We start from the raw sequence: 13,419 nt of genomic DNA on the forward strand, positions 1-13,419 counted from the left end.
AAACAGCACTAGACATTCTGTGTAGAAATGACAAAGATTTCCAGTTGTTTCATTAACTTTTGTGCACTTAGAATGAGTGAAAGCGTACGTTTTCCAGCTGTGGCAGAGGTGGTAGAGAGTCGTGATCATTTCCAGAGACTATAGAAGGGAAAACGAGGGGCAGAGACGAATAGACACTGCCTAACCTTCAGTGGAGGGAAAAGCAAACCAGCGGGAGCATCTGCGCCAATGACATAAAGAACAAACAAACAACATGTCCAACAATAGTAGGGCGAAGAAGAACTTGTAAGGAAAATGGCACCATCCTCATTTTTGAAACCTCCTGCCAGTTTCCAGCTGTGGGGAAACCAGTGTGGGATGTGTGGGATACTACATAAAAACAGGAATTTTAGCGGTAGGAAATTGCCAGTAGTCAAAGTGTATGATTTCATAGTTCAGTGAAATCACATCAAAAAAGGGACAGAAATGCCATGAGAAAAATAACACGAGTAAGGGCGAATAATGCCGTTGGAAAAGAAGGGGTCTCGCCCTGCTGTTCTGTTCTTTTGCTTCAGTTCTAAAAAGACAACCCCATTTTTTTTACATATGAAGTTTAGACAATAGCTGGAGTTATCAGGCTTATTCAGGCTCATGAGAAAGTATGTCATCTGCGGGCTTCGAGCCAACCCTGACACACCATTTTGGCCTCTGACACGGCGGGTATTCCATTACGCTCTTATACAGCATGTGGACTTTTTAGAACCATGCGACAAGTAAAGAAAGGGAACGTGAGCGATTGAACGCAGAAGAGTGCATCAGTTAGACTGGCAGGTCCCGTATCTTGTGTTTCTTGTGTGGGAGGGGATATTCAGTGTTTTCAAATACAGATGGAGTCATTTGAAGCTGAGATGTGGGCTTCCTCCCTTCCATTTAGCAGTATAGTGGAGGTCATGAGGGACTGGTGGGAGAGGGAGGGGTGACAGGAATGAAAACAGCTGAGAAAGAAGGGAAACCCTGCATTGAAAAAAGCAACAAAAACACTAAAAGTCTTTAAGTAATGTAGCAATGTAGCATATAATGCTGTAGGATGAGAGATGAGGCACCAAACTGTGGAGGGCTCTTTGAACTTTGCGAATGTTGACAAAATGATCTATTTAAAGATTTTCTGTGTTTTCTTCTCATTTCTTATTGTCACCACATCGTAGCGGTTTGGGATGTTTCTTATTTTGGCTTCAGAAAGAATAACTTTCTGTAATTACTTCTCCTGCGTGGACTGAGCGCAAGCCTGCGAGGTGACAGGAGATGAAGCAAGAAAGGAGGACAAAAGAGAGGGGGTTTGGTGTTGTGCAACAGCTTGACATTGATCAGGGTTGTCGAATGATGACGCGGCAGTCCATTGTCTCATCCATCTGCACTGTGTGCAGTCTCTCTTCTTGTGACTTCTCCCTCCCCACCCAGAAACTTCTCCTTTATGTTTGTGCACATACTTTAGATAGAGAAACAGTTGAAGTCCACATTACCACAGCTCTGAAAGGAATCTAAGATGTTGTTTTAAATGTGCGGACTTAACCACATGTAATGGTCTTGTGTTTTTAAGTTAAGTTAAGCCAAAAATTTAACTGACACTTTTATTTATCGAGTAAATTAGAGAGGCAATAGAACATGTATTGACTGAGAAAAATCAGTTTGTGTTTCAAACACAAAGCTTTACTGATTTTTGATAATCTAGCTGCACATGTTTTGAGATAATGTGATGATATTTCACTCCGCTCTTCTTAAAGCACCTCCCAGCAGGTGGATTGGCTTGGTTAATTCTTCTTCTGTACCACAGGCAAAGCTGTTCCTACGACAGCTCAATAGATAGCTCCAATATAAAGAGAATACCAACTGAAGGCTTCTTCTGTAAATAGTCTTTGCATCGTTGTGAGCCTTTTCTTCGGCTCAGTGTCCTGCCGTCGGAGGAAGTTGCTCTGTTCAAGCGGTATCCACAAGGCATGGCATAACCTCGTAAAACAGGGTGATAATGTTCCTTGCTTCCCACATAAATCTTCAACTTTAGCACCAAAGTATCCCAAACTATCACATTCTCTCGTATTTCTTTTCACCCAAGAATCTCGTTCCTCAGTGTAAATGATCACGACTCTCTACCACCTCTGCCACAGCTGGGAAATGTATACTTTCACTAAATCTAAAATCTGTAGAAATCTTTGTCATTTCTACAAAGAATGTCTAAGAGCTATGTGAGAAATGTGGGAGCTGTTTTTCTTCCATATTTCTGGTTTTTTGCCCATCTGAAGCTTCTCTGGCCAGTCTCTCTCTCTCCCCTCCTCTCTTTCTCTCCATACATATATATGGAGAGAGAGGGAGAGAGAGAGAGAGCACACACTTCATTACTGTTTCATATACATATACACATAAAAAGTAAAAAAAAAAAAAGTAAAACTACAGTAATCTGCAGTTTTTTAAAATGAAGGAATTTCCTTTATTATTCCTTTATTAAGGAATGCATCTTTATTGTTTTTTCCTATATTTTTTAACCCATTGAATACCATACCAAACAGATATACTGGCAGAAAATTAACAGGCCATTTTCTATTTCTTAATTTGTTTTCTTCACAGTGTCAGTGATATATGTATATATAGTATATATAAACTGCCAGTTATATATAAACTGCCGGTTAAGGAACCTAAAGCTGTCTGTTTCTCACTCTAGAGACTCGGCTCTGCACCAGGGCTTCACTTCTCTTTCCTCTGTGGTTTCAGCCAGTTTATGATTAGTATGTTATAATGTGGGAAGATCAGCTCTTATAAGTACAATGTACATCTTCTTTTCTGTTCTTTTTTCAAATTATTATATCTTTTATTTTTCTGTTATTATTTGCTTATATATTTTTTTTAAATCAATATACTATGTGAACAAGAAGATGTATTATAAAACACATTTTTAAGGTTAATTGAATCTTGGCAGACTATATTTTTAAATCTAAAGAAAAACAATTTATATAGAACAAACTTATTTTTTAGTGCAATATTTACTTTGTTTTAGTGTTGTTTAACTTCAACATCGATGTTTCCTTTTGTATTTATTGTTTTATGACTTATTTTATTTACTTACAAATACATATTTGGGTACACAAGGCAAGGAGAGGGAAACACAGCATCTTTATTAATACTTACATTACTGAAAATAATGAATAACAGAAATTACTGATAAATTTCTTCAAGTCGTTATTTGGTGTTTATCAGAATTATCACGTTAAATATCTGACAGTTCTGATCATTTGTTCCTAATTGATTTGCATAAATCAACATAAATGTTGGTGAATTCACCAAATAATTTAAATCTGACTGAAGCCGTGGTGACACGTAGTTAAACACATTCAAATACTACAATTAAGCACTATCTTAAGCTATACTTAAACTGCACTACTTTTCTAGAAAACTATTTTTACTCTGAGACATTTGTGTGGTTTTACTTTACTTTGTAATGTTTTTGTAGCTCAGGGTTTTTGCAAAATATTTGTATTCATAGCGATCTTGTGCATTTTTTCAGCCAGGTGCTTTCCAAGTGTTTTGGTTTTAAACATCTGAACTATTTAAAACATTTCGCCTTGAGTTTTTTATCACAAGTATTACAAACCCACAGCTTGTTAGTAATTACACCAAAGAATAATTCTTTTCTGAGGGTTTCATTAAAATAACTGTTTGTAGCAAAAAGTAAGAAATCTGTTTTTTAAAGAAAAGTCTTCTGTGTTTTCATCCTCCTGCTTCTATTCAGTCAACTTATATCCCAACTACCTCAACATTTATGTATATTAGCCACTGATGCAAACATATAAATTATTTTTATTTATAAATACAGCTTTAAGCACTCTCTGATATTGCTAAGCTCTAAGCTCCTACAGCAGCCTGTGTATTTTTCCACATTGAAGAATTCTACAATAATTATTCCATCATTTGACCAAAATAAAAAAAAACAAAAAGAATATTTTTCTCTTTTAAGCGCAGATGGAAACTATTTTTTTGCAGACTCTGTCTGTACACAGGTGGTGTGTTATGATAGAGGTGATTTATGACTGTGTAGGTGTTCGCAGTGGACTGCTCGCTCTCTGGCTGGAAGTGCTTGCGCTCTCTCTCCCACCCAGCCACTTCACATTAAACGCTTCCTGAGGAGCTGAAAAGACTGGAAATAATCCATCAAATAACCCCACCCCTCCACCCTCGTCAGCCAAGTGGCAATACAGTAACGCAACATACTGGTATTGGATTTCTCAGATTGTGAACAAATAAAAAGAGCTCCAGGGGCACAGAAAGGAGTGCTCGAGTGTGTCTAAACGTGCAGTTTACACAGGCAGCATATTTTGTAGTGCATCACTTCCTGAGGAAACGTGAGACACGGATGTGTTCTGAGAAAAAGGAAAGTGCAAGAATGACTATCACAGTAACTCTTTAAAGATATTAGCTTCATATTTACACAATAGTTTCAAGACCTTTATGTCATCAGCATTATCGTTATTTTGAGGGGAAACCAGTTGCACATGTTCTGCTGGTTCTTTAGTTTTCATATCCAAAAACAGGGAAAATTGTTGATGATTTTAATGAATTTAAAATAAATTATATTATGAAGTACTATGACTTAGATATTTCATTCGATTTTATAGTAAAATTGTGTTGAAACATATATAAAATATAATGCAGGTTTCTACAAAAAATCTCCATTGACAATGAATTTAAATGATAAAGTGAATCATTTACTACAACTAATTAAAGGCTCAAATGCAACTTTAAGAGATATTTAAATATTTTTGTGTGTGCTTTTTTTTGGTTTATTTTATCATTATCATTATTATTGTTTGTATAGAGCAGATTCTGTGTCCCTGTTGGTACCCAAAGGTGAAAAAAATAGCATCTAAAAAGGAAGAAGCAAATTGTTTGAATTGTTCTAAAAAAAAAATAAATACCTGATGTGTCAGACATGTCAGACAAGAAAAACCTCACATTTGTAAATGCTTTTTGTATTTTGTAAACAGAACAAAAACCACTTTTTTTTTTTTAAAGAGAGTCAAATAAACAGAATCAGTTCCTCTTTGTTAAAAAAAAGCCAACCATTTACATAACATGTAACCAGATGAGTAAGTAAAAATGGCGCATGTAGAAAACATGTCATCAAAAGGAAACTTAAAACTCTGAAAACAAACAACAGGTCAAGTTTCACATTTTCTGCGGCTCGATTTCTTTCTTGTTTATGTTCCATAAAGTGGACTGCAGAGTCAGTGGGATCTTGGTGGTCACAGCTTTTACTTGGTACCACTAATCTCAGGATTCAAAACTTCCTTTATGTGGTTTGTAAGAATTTAAACAGTGTGGTCTGGGCACAATGGGCAAGGTGCTGAATAGGCACTATCTGCTGTGTATGAGAGAAATACTCCTCGAGTTTCATAATTATGTCGAAACGCAGTGCCAGACTTGAGTATGGCAGATGGATGGACAGATTGCACGGCGGCTCTGATTTCTGTAAAGGTCCTCCCTGATTTCTGACAAAGCTACACTGATAACACATTCGCTGCATTTCTACACTGCACTCTTGCCGCACCGCGTTCAAGACAGGGCAGAAGAACTTAGCTAAGAAGACTGTCCACAAGAAATATGGCTTGTTATAATACGGACATGAGTAATATGTTATACTGATATTTATAAACAGAAGGAATAAATAAGTCAGTCCTGCTTACTCTGGTGATTCATGGGCTTTAGTCTTGCCCCAAGAATGACATTTTTGATTGCAACTGAAATGTCTCAACATTAAGATGGATTACCATGAAATGTAGCACATTTCAAGTCACTGTTGCCTTATTTTTAACTGTTTTCTGTTGAATAAAACTGTAAAATGGATTTCCATTTACATGACTGTAATCTAATCCCAAAAACATTACAGTTCAGGCTTGTAAATTCTAATCAGAGCGGACTATGCTAACAAAGCCTAGTCTATGCAGGAGTGGCAAAAACAATTTGCTGACTTACTGACCCCATGTTCCACTTTTGCTCAGCTCTCAAATTTCCTCGCATCTGAATGGAAAGAATGCAGCAAATTTGTTGTGAATATTGGGCCCAGTTTATTGATGTTGGAGGCTTGTGATGACATTGTCGAAGCGCTGAAGGATGAGGCACAGTCAAGGAGCATAAAAAAAAATCTTAAAATGGGGACAGAGGAAAGGGCCTGATTGTTACTGAGACCGCTCCTTCCCCCGGACAGTGTGTTCCTGTGTGCGGCCGTGTAGGTGCCAAAACATCCCTGAGAATCTTGTGGCTCACTCAGGGGACACAGCAACCAATCTTCTGGCTGCACACTGTGAAGCTGATCAAAGAGTGTGTTTGCCAAGTGCTGCAGCATTCCTTTAGGTTTGTGCAATTGCACTGGTCTTTGTGCCTTCTGACTGCAGCTGAAAAACCAGTGTGAGGACTGCATTCATCCAAGTAAAGGTCCAGTCATATATATAAGAGCCAGTGGGCCAGGGCTGCCTGCAACTATTTGCTTTTCCAGCTGTTTTCTAGACTCACCCTGTGAGTGGGAGAGAGTGCTGTGTGTATGTGTGTGTGCGTTGGTTAGTAGGTGGGGGCATTAAAGTGAGATGGAGACATTCCGAGTTCTAGGAAGGAAGCTAGTGAGGAAGAGAGAGCTATGAGGAGTCCTCGTGTTTCTTCTGCTCCTATTACGCTGTAGTGTGTTTGCACAGTCAAAACACCCCAAGAAAATCCGGGCATCTCATATGATACTCGCTCACTTTCTCTCTCTCTCTCTTTTTCTTTCTTCCTCTCATGCACACACAAACCCAGAGGAAGACTAAGTCCCTTGTGCGCATGCCCCTGACATAAACACGCCCATATGCCTCGCTGCCCATCGTATAGACTGATCCGCCTCTCAGACACAAAGCAACAGGGGATGGCCTAGATTCCAGCACATGCACACACAGGCAACGCTGTACAGAGGAAATATCCCGTACACGTGATTGTCACGTATATTGGTTTATGAATGTACATGCATATATATTTGCCCTGTTAAAGCTGGCAGACTGCACTGATTCATGCACCGCTTGATTGAGATAATGAAGTCAGAGGGGGAATAAAGAAACATCAGTGTTATCAGCCAAATGGGAGCAGCCATGCTGCTGTAAATTGGAATAATGCATTTATTGCTGTTACAAAGGCTATTTGGCGATAGGAACCACATATCCAGTTTTGAAGGATTCCATTATATTTTTCACTAAACATCAGTTTTTGACATCCATATTTGGTTAGTAAATGGAGATTGTTTAACCCAGTTAATATTTAAATGTAAAAGCTGGAAAGAAATAGAAAAGCTTTGATCTTCCTGCTTTATGTGATATCCAACCATACAGATCATTTTAACCAGTGTGGCCTATTCCTTATATGCAGAAAATGACCACTGAACTACAAGTAGGCAATACAATTCAATTGCTCTTAAAAATGGAGAGTGATGTGAATAGAAGTATGAACATCCGCAGTCGTCAGCTCCAATGACCTTTACAGTGCCATTCACTGCTGACTATCCTCATGGCGCAGAGCTTAAAAGTAAAGATTTTCAATGCAGTAATCAAGGCGACATTAGCCTTTGTATATTATATATATGAACTGTATGACTGAATGACTCAGCGAGATAGTGTATTGACATGCTCAGTCACACCTATAAGGAGAAGAGCAATGTGTTAGTGTTTACTTACATTTGAATTGAAAGGTTAAATAGGAAAGCGTGAATACCTTTGACCTCCGGCAGCTAGACTGACCTGCACAGCCTCAACCTGTGTGTCATCAAGCATTAATGGGGTCAACACACTGATAAATGACACTTGTGGAAATTGTTTCAGTTAGTTGCAACATGGGTCTATAGTGTACAGGATGCAGAAGTCGCTTAGGCTCACATATATATCACACTGTGACGGAAAGACATATAGATGCATCGAGATACCACTGTTATCTCAGTGTTACAGTGCATCTAAGAACACCTAATGCATGTAGGTGCATTCAGACAGGAGGTCTATCAGCAATTGCAGAGGCAGAGAGCAGAGAAAGTTAGCATGGTCTGCTGCAAAAACACAGCACAACAAGTTTCCTTATGCCAAATGCTAAAAAATTCCTAATACTTCTACAAAAAAGTTCAAGCTATTAATAAGCTCACATGGTATCAGTGCTTTCAGTCCTACATGTACAGAAACTTATGGATTTATGTAACTGGCTTGTTGCCAGTTCCAGCTTGGCACTAGGTTGGAAGGCTTGAAGTCCAGCTCAGGTGATTTTCATAAAGCAAAGAGATCAAGCAAAAAAAACAAAAAAAACAAACCCTAACATAAACCAAGTGATACAGAGCGATGCCCTGAGCCATCCAGGGAAATGACAAGAGATAGCTAAAAGAAGAGAATCAGTACTAATTACAGAGTGGGCGATGTGGTGATTGATGTGCTACAGTAACCTCCCAGGGGTGACACAGAATAGCACCACAGGGCCGTATCATTCCCACAGAATTCTTTCACCCAGTAAACAAATTAGCTTTGGCGTGTGTCCATATATACGGTACATTATGGACACAGACCAATGGGCGAGTCAGTCAAAATGTTTTCTGTACTAAGCCGTTATCCCGTCATCATGGGTATACTATCAGCTACCACCAGTTTCCAGTACAGAGCGAGCACACAGCGAAGAAGAAGCTGGAACTTTCATATATTATGTATAGGGGAACCATATATGATTCATGATGAGAAATGCGGACTTAAAAGACACATTTAAGTTCCAAATGCAACAGTATTAAAACAGACCCCCCACCCACCCACATACATACACACACCCGTGAATTGGTCAAAACACGTGTAGTATATTTAGTATACATCTTTATGAATTCAAACAGCTAAACGCCCTGAACTTTGAAAGCTCCCCTTACTTTTTTCACTTTACCCCTTATTTCAGTTTCTATTGTTAAGGTTTATTTCTGCCGTAATTGTTTACTATCTACCGTCAGCTACGTCACGACACACCCCTATATGGTACGGAGACAGCTGGAAACTCAGCACGAGACTGATAAGCTTCTCGACCAATGGGAAAAGACACTATTCCAGAGTGGAGAGTTGTGATTGGACATCGGGGGAGGGGGCTTATATATATGTATAGATATGCCCGACTGCTAAACCGTGTGGGGCGGGACTATGGAGAAGTGCTGTCCATCTATGTTGATACAGATCTGAAAAAACTGGACTAACGGAGCGTCTGCCTACGTTGCTTTTCGCATGGACTAATGTAAGTTATTTTAGACTTTCCCGTACCTTTGGGCGTGCCTCGCGCGGTCTGACGTGTTATAACACTTTTGTAGCATTATACTTAGGCCATTTTTCCCCCCTCGTTTCGTTTAGCTTGAAACTGCTTTTCAGGCCGAGTGGCACACGCGCTTTTCAGGCCAGCAAAGTGGTGCTGCCGTTAACGTTAGCTGTTGTCATTGCTCTCTAGCGGTCTGCATTATTTTGACATGCAGCTGACACAAACAATGCGTCCAGTGAGGCTAGGTGTAATGCCATTGTAGAGAGGCCATTTTCACAGCCGACCCGCTACTGTAACACAACAATATCTTCAGTAATAAGCGTGGCATGTGAAAATTAAAGGACACTTTGGCGGTGTGTGACCGCTGGTACCGCTGTTTTTTCTTTTTCTTTTGCTAGCCCGAGTCCGGACCTCCATCAGGTTCAGCCCGCTCGTGTGTGAAGGAAAAGGAAAGGGGCAAAAAAAGTCTTTTTAATTATGTGTCAGTTGAATACGTACCGACACATGTACACGCCATGTAACCTCCGGTGGTATCGCAAATGCTCAGTTTGCTAGATTTTCTGGCTACACGTAAGCACTTGGTTGTACGCTCCAAGTCCTATTCGGGCAAACAAAACAGCGTTTAATGGCAAAGCGGTGTGGACGTGTTGCAAAGTTTAGTTTGAATGAAGTGTTGCATCATGTGTAACTTGTGTTCCTCACACATGAGCCCGTGAATTCACGGACTGTGGAAAAAGTCCAAAGCCCCTTCCTCTGGAGGTGTTTACCTCGAGCACGTCAGGTCGTTAAAATCGCCAGATTTATAGAATGACGTTTGGCGCTACAGTGTTTCCATGCACGAAATAACGGCACGTCACCGGTAACACTACCCAACTCCCACCTCTCCGACTGACCGTTAGACAGTCCTGCTTAATTCACGTCTCTTTTTTTCTTTTTCTGTTTACAGTTTTTGTTTTATACAGAGGGCAAAGTTTTTCAACGCGGGGGAAAATTGTTCACCTTTAGCTCCACTAGTTAGCGACCTGGCTGCAACATCTGGGCACCTCTCTGCTACTGTACAAAAGTGAAGGTTGATATGCAACATCAGGTAAGACGGAGCTCACTGGCTTGGCTTTGTGGTGCATCACAGCTTCGCTTAGCATGCGTGGCGATCCTTATCAGTTAAACACGAGCAAACAAAATAAAATCTGTATATATTTTTAAAAATAAGCGTTTGCTCGCTGTGCCGTGTTTGGGATGTTTGTGGAGCTCTGCTGCTTCTCCACTCGCCTCATCCCGGCTATGTTTTGTGTGTTGTGTTATTGTTACTCCACATTCCACATGTGTACATTCGCCTCCCCTGCAGCCCAGCAGCAGGGCCAATGCGCAAATCCCTATCCTTTATTACACTGCATTAAAATGAACATGTGTTGGCCTGGTGTGCAAAACAGCAGGCGGATTATTTAGACACATCAGTAATTTAGGGAGTTGCATACTTTCCTTCGCAGAGGTTGTCAGCCTCTGGTGCTGAGGAGACTGCGGGGAAAAGACAAAGGGACAGATTAGCATGGAGCCAAGGGGAGCAGAGTAGACATGCATAGACTTCAGTAAGGTGACATGTTGTCTGAGTCTGCTGTCCCGTTCTACTTTATGTCTTAAATATGCATTAGCAGATAAAAGCCACTAAAAGGTCAAGGCTACACCATCCGGTGATTAATTTCAGTGTTTGTTTTTCACAAAGTAAACTTTAACCATCCTGAAACCTGTGCGTCTTTCATCCTCAGTCCTTAGTGCCCATCATTTAATTTGTGTTACTTATGTGTTTCAATTTAACAACAAACTGTTAGGCTTGCTTTAAATAAGAAGAGGTAAATGTTTTACTCGCTGGAAGAGCAGGACACATTTCTTGGGATGTTTCCACCCTCGCAGAGAGTGGTTTCCTTGACTTAATTATCATTTGTTTATATAGCTGTTTTGCTTTATTTTTAGTGCTAAAGTCTCTGTACGTCCTTTCATGCCAAGGCAACCAGGGCATCAGAAAGTTAATGCTGAAATGAAGAAAATGAGCTGGTAATTTGTCATATTATGGTTTTGTTGCATTATTTGTACATCTGTTTTTTGTTTTTTGGGTTGTTTTTTTGCCTATCTCTTCTGATCTTACCTGCTTGTTGGTCTCCTTTGTCCCGAGGAAAAACACAATGCTAGCCTGTGCAATGACATGATTTCTTGGCTGCTTACGCTCATATTGCCAGGAACGATCCATCTATCTATTTTCTTAACCCCTTATCAAATTTAAGGTTGCAGGGTGCAACCTATACCATATACCTCTGTCAACTCACATAGGGTGAGATGGTACACTTATTACAGGGTTTAGCAAAGAATTATCATGCACTTGATCAGTGTTCACTTTATTACACTTCTATGAGTATGGGAGAAGCTAGAAGTTGAGATGAATTTGAATAGAAGCAGAAACCGTAATTTCTGCCACTTTGCAGTGTTATTTCCATCATTTAAAGGATCCTACCTCCCACCTATTACCTCAGCGGGATACAGAGAACCTTTCTTCTGTAATGAGGTGCTTAGTGGGGCGCATTGTGCTTGAGAGGTTTGTACTCGCAGAGTTACAGGCAACTTGTAAAATGATAACAGATGCATAGGGTCTTCAAGGTGGAGAGTGCTGTTTTGAAATTCCCATGAATATGAAATGCACATGTACATACATGTGCACACGCACACATACTTGTTAGTGGGTGTTACATTTTTTTTGTGTAACTTTATGTTGGTCAAGTCATCTGTGGTTTGTGTGCTAAAGTCTCGTGGCAGTGAGACTTTAGCACACAACAACTTTTAATCTGTTAGGTTTCTTACATGTTGAAAGTGATCTTGGGTAAAAACACTGAAGATAAGATAAGCAGAGTCATTGCTTTGATGGGGATAGAAAATCAACCACTTTAAAAATGTAAAACTTTAGAGGGAAGGCTCATTATATAATCAAAATAAAACCAAATCCCCTGGTTGAAATCAGTCCTATAAATATCAGTTTTTAATATCAGGGTATGTATTAGATGGTAACCCATACCCTGGTTGTCAGCATTTTTCAACAACACTTGGTGATTGTTTAAGGGATTTTTTTTGTGGATTTTTTCGGCATGTTGCTCACAAAAACTTTTTGGTCTGATTTGGAGAATTGGCCATTTGCCTGTGTGAGTTCAACTGAATACTCCTGTTCATCTCCTTACTGATTAAAACAACTGCAGAAGCAATAGTGTTATTTTTCTATAGCTGCTTGATCCAAATCGTGATCAAGCTTGTTGAATAAAATGAGTATGTGCTTGATTTAATTGTATTAATTAATAACCTGGGCACTCTAGCTTTTAAAATAGTGAGTAGGGTTGGACAATAGGCTCTGCACAACCAGCAGACATGTTGCATCTGTGTTGCAAGTAAGGCAGTGATATCGCAAATGCAGCAGACTACTGTATTGAAAAGACATGGTGCCAGTAAGCACATGTTGAATTTAAGTGGCTGATTAAAGTAATTGACACTCGTTGCCAACTCCCTGGCTAAAGTCACTTCTTTCAGAGGGCATTTTCACAGCTGAAGCATAGAGAGACAGTTGAATAGCTGTGTCTTCTTCTACTTCGCTGCCAGATTGGATTTGTGGTTAAGTTGTACATCCATATATCAGCCTCACTGTCTATGTCACTGAGACAGTGATGCACTTCCTGTACTTTTTTTTTAAAGTATCCATTAAATTTGCTGATTGCCTGCTTACCCTGGACCATAAGGGAAATAATACAGATTAGTCTCTTGAGATTTTATTTTGCATTTATATCATGTTCATGTTATTTGTTTGCAATTGACCAAAGAAGTTAGTTTACCGTTTTGTTTGTATGCTTCTGTAACATTTGAAGCCTTTGACTGGTCAGAATTAAGAGTTTAGTTTATTATATATACCTACAGTTGTAAATGTCTTGCAGTATATTTATCATGTTCAAATTCTGACAAAAAATAAATTAAATTAACCTCATATCTTAGGAGTAAAAAGGAATCTTTAAGCTTGACAGAAATAGTGATTTGATTTATATGATGATATATATCGATATCAACTGATGTGAAAAACATTACTGTGATTCAAGTATT

At 39.3% G+C, this 13,419-nt stretch overlaps 1 protein-coding gene across 3 annotated transcripts in view; it reads left to right on the forward strand.

Moving 5' to 3' along the window:
• The first annotated feature begins 9,162 nt into the window (after positions 1–9,162).
• LOC116311198 (vitamin D3 receptor A) overlaps positions 9,163–13,419 on the forward strand; it is a 65,135-nt gene continuing 60,878 nt past the window's right edge. For all 3 annotated transcript variants that reach the window (XR_005609588.1, XR_005609589.1, XM_039604306.1), the window contains exons 1-2: positions 9,163–9,279; positions 10,244–10,384. The gene's annotated coding sequence lies outside the window, so the exon portion shown is untranslated. The remainder of the gene's footprint in view (positions 9,280–10,243; positions 10,385–13,419) is intronic.

This window comes from Oreochromis aureus, linkage group 20 (assembly GCF_013358895.1).
Source record: "Oreochromis aureus strain Israel breed Guangdong linkage group 20, ZZ_aureus, whole genome shotgun sequence".
NCBI classification, from domain to species: Eukaryota; Metazoa; Chordata; class Actinopteri; order Cichliformes; family Cichlidae; genus Oreochromis; species Oreochromis aureus.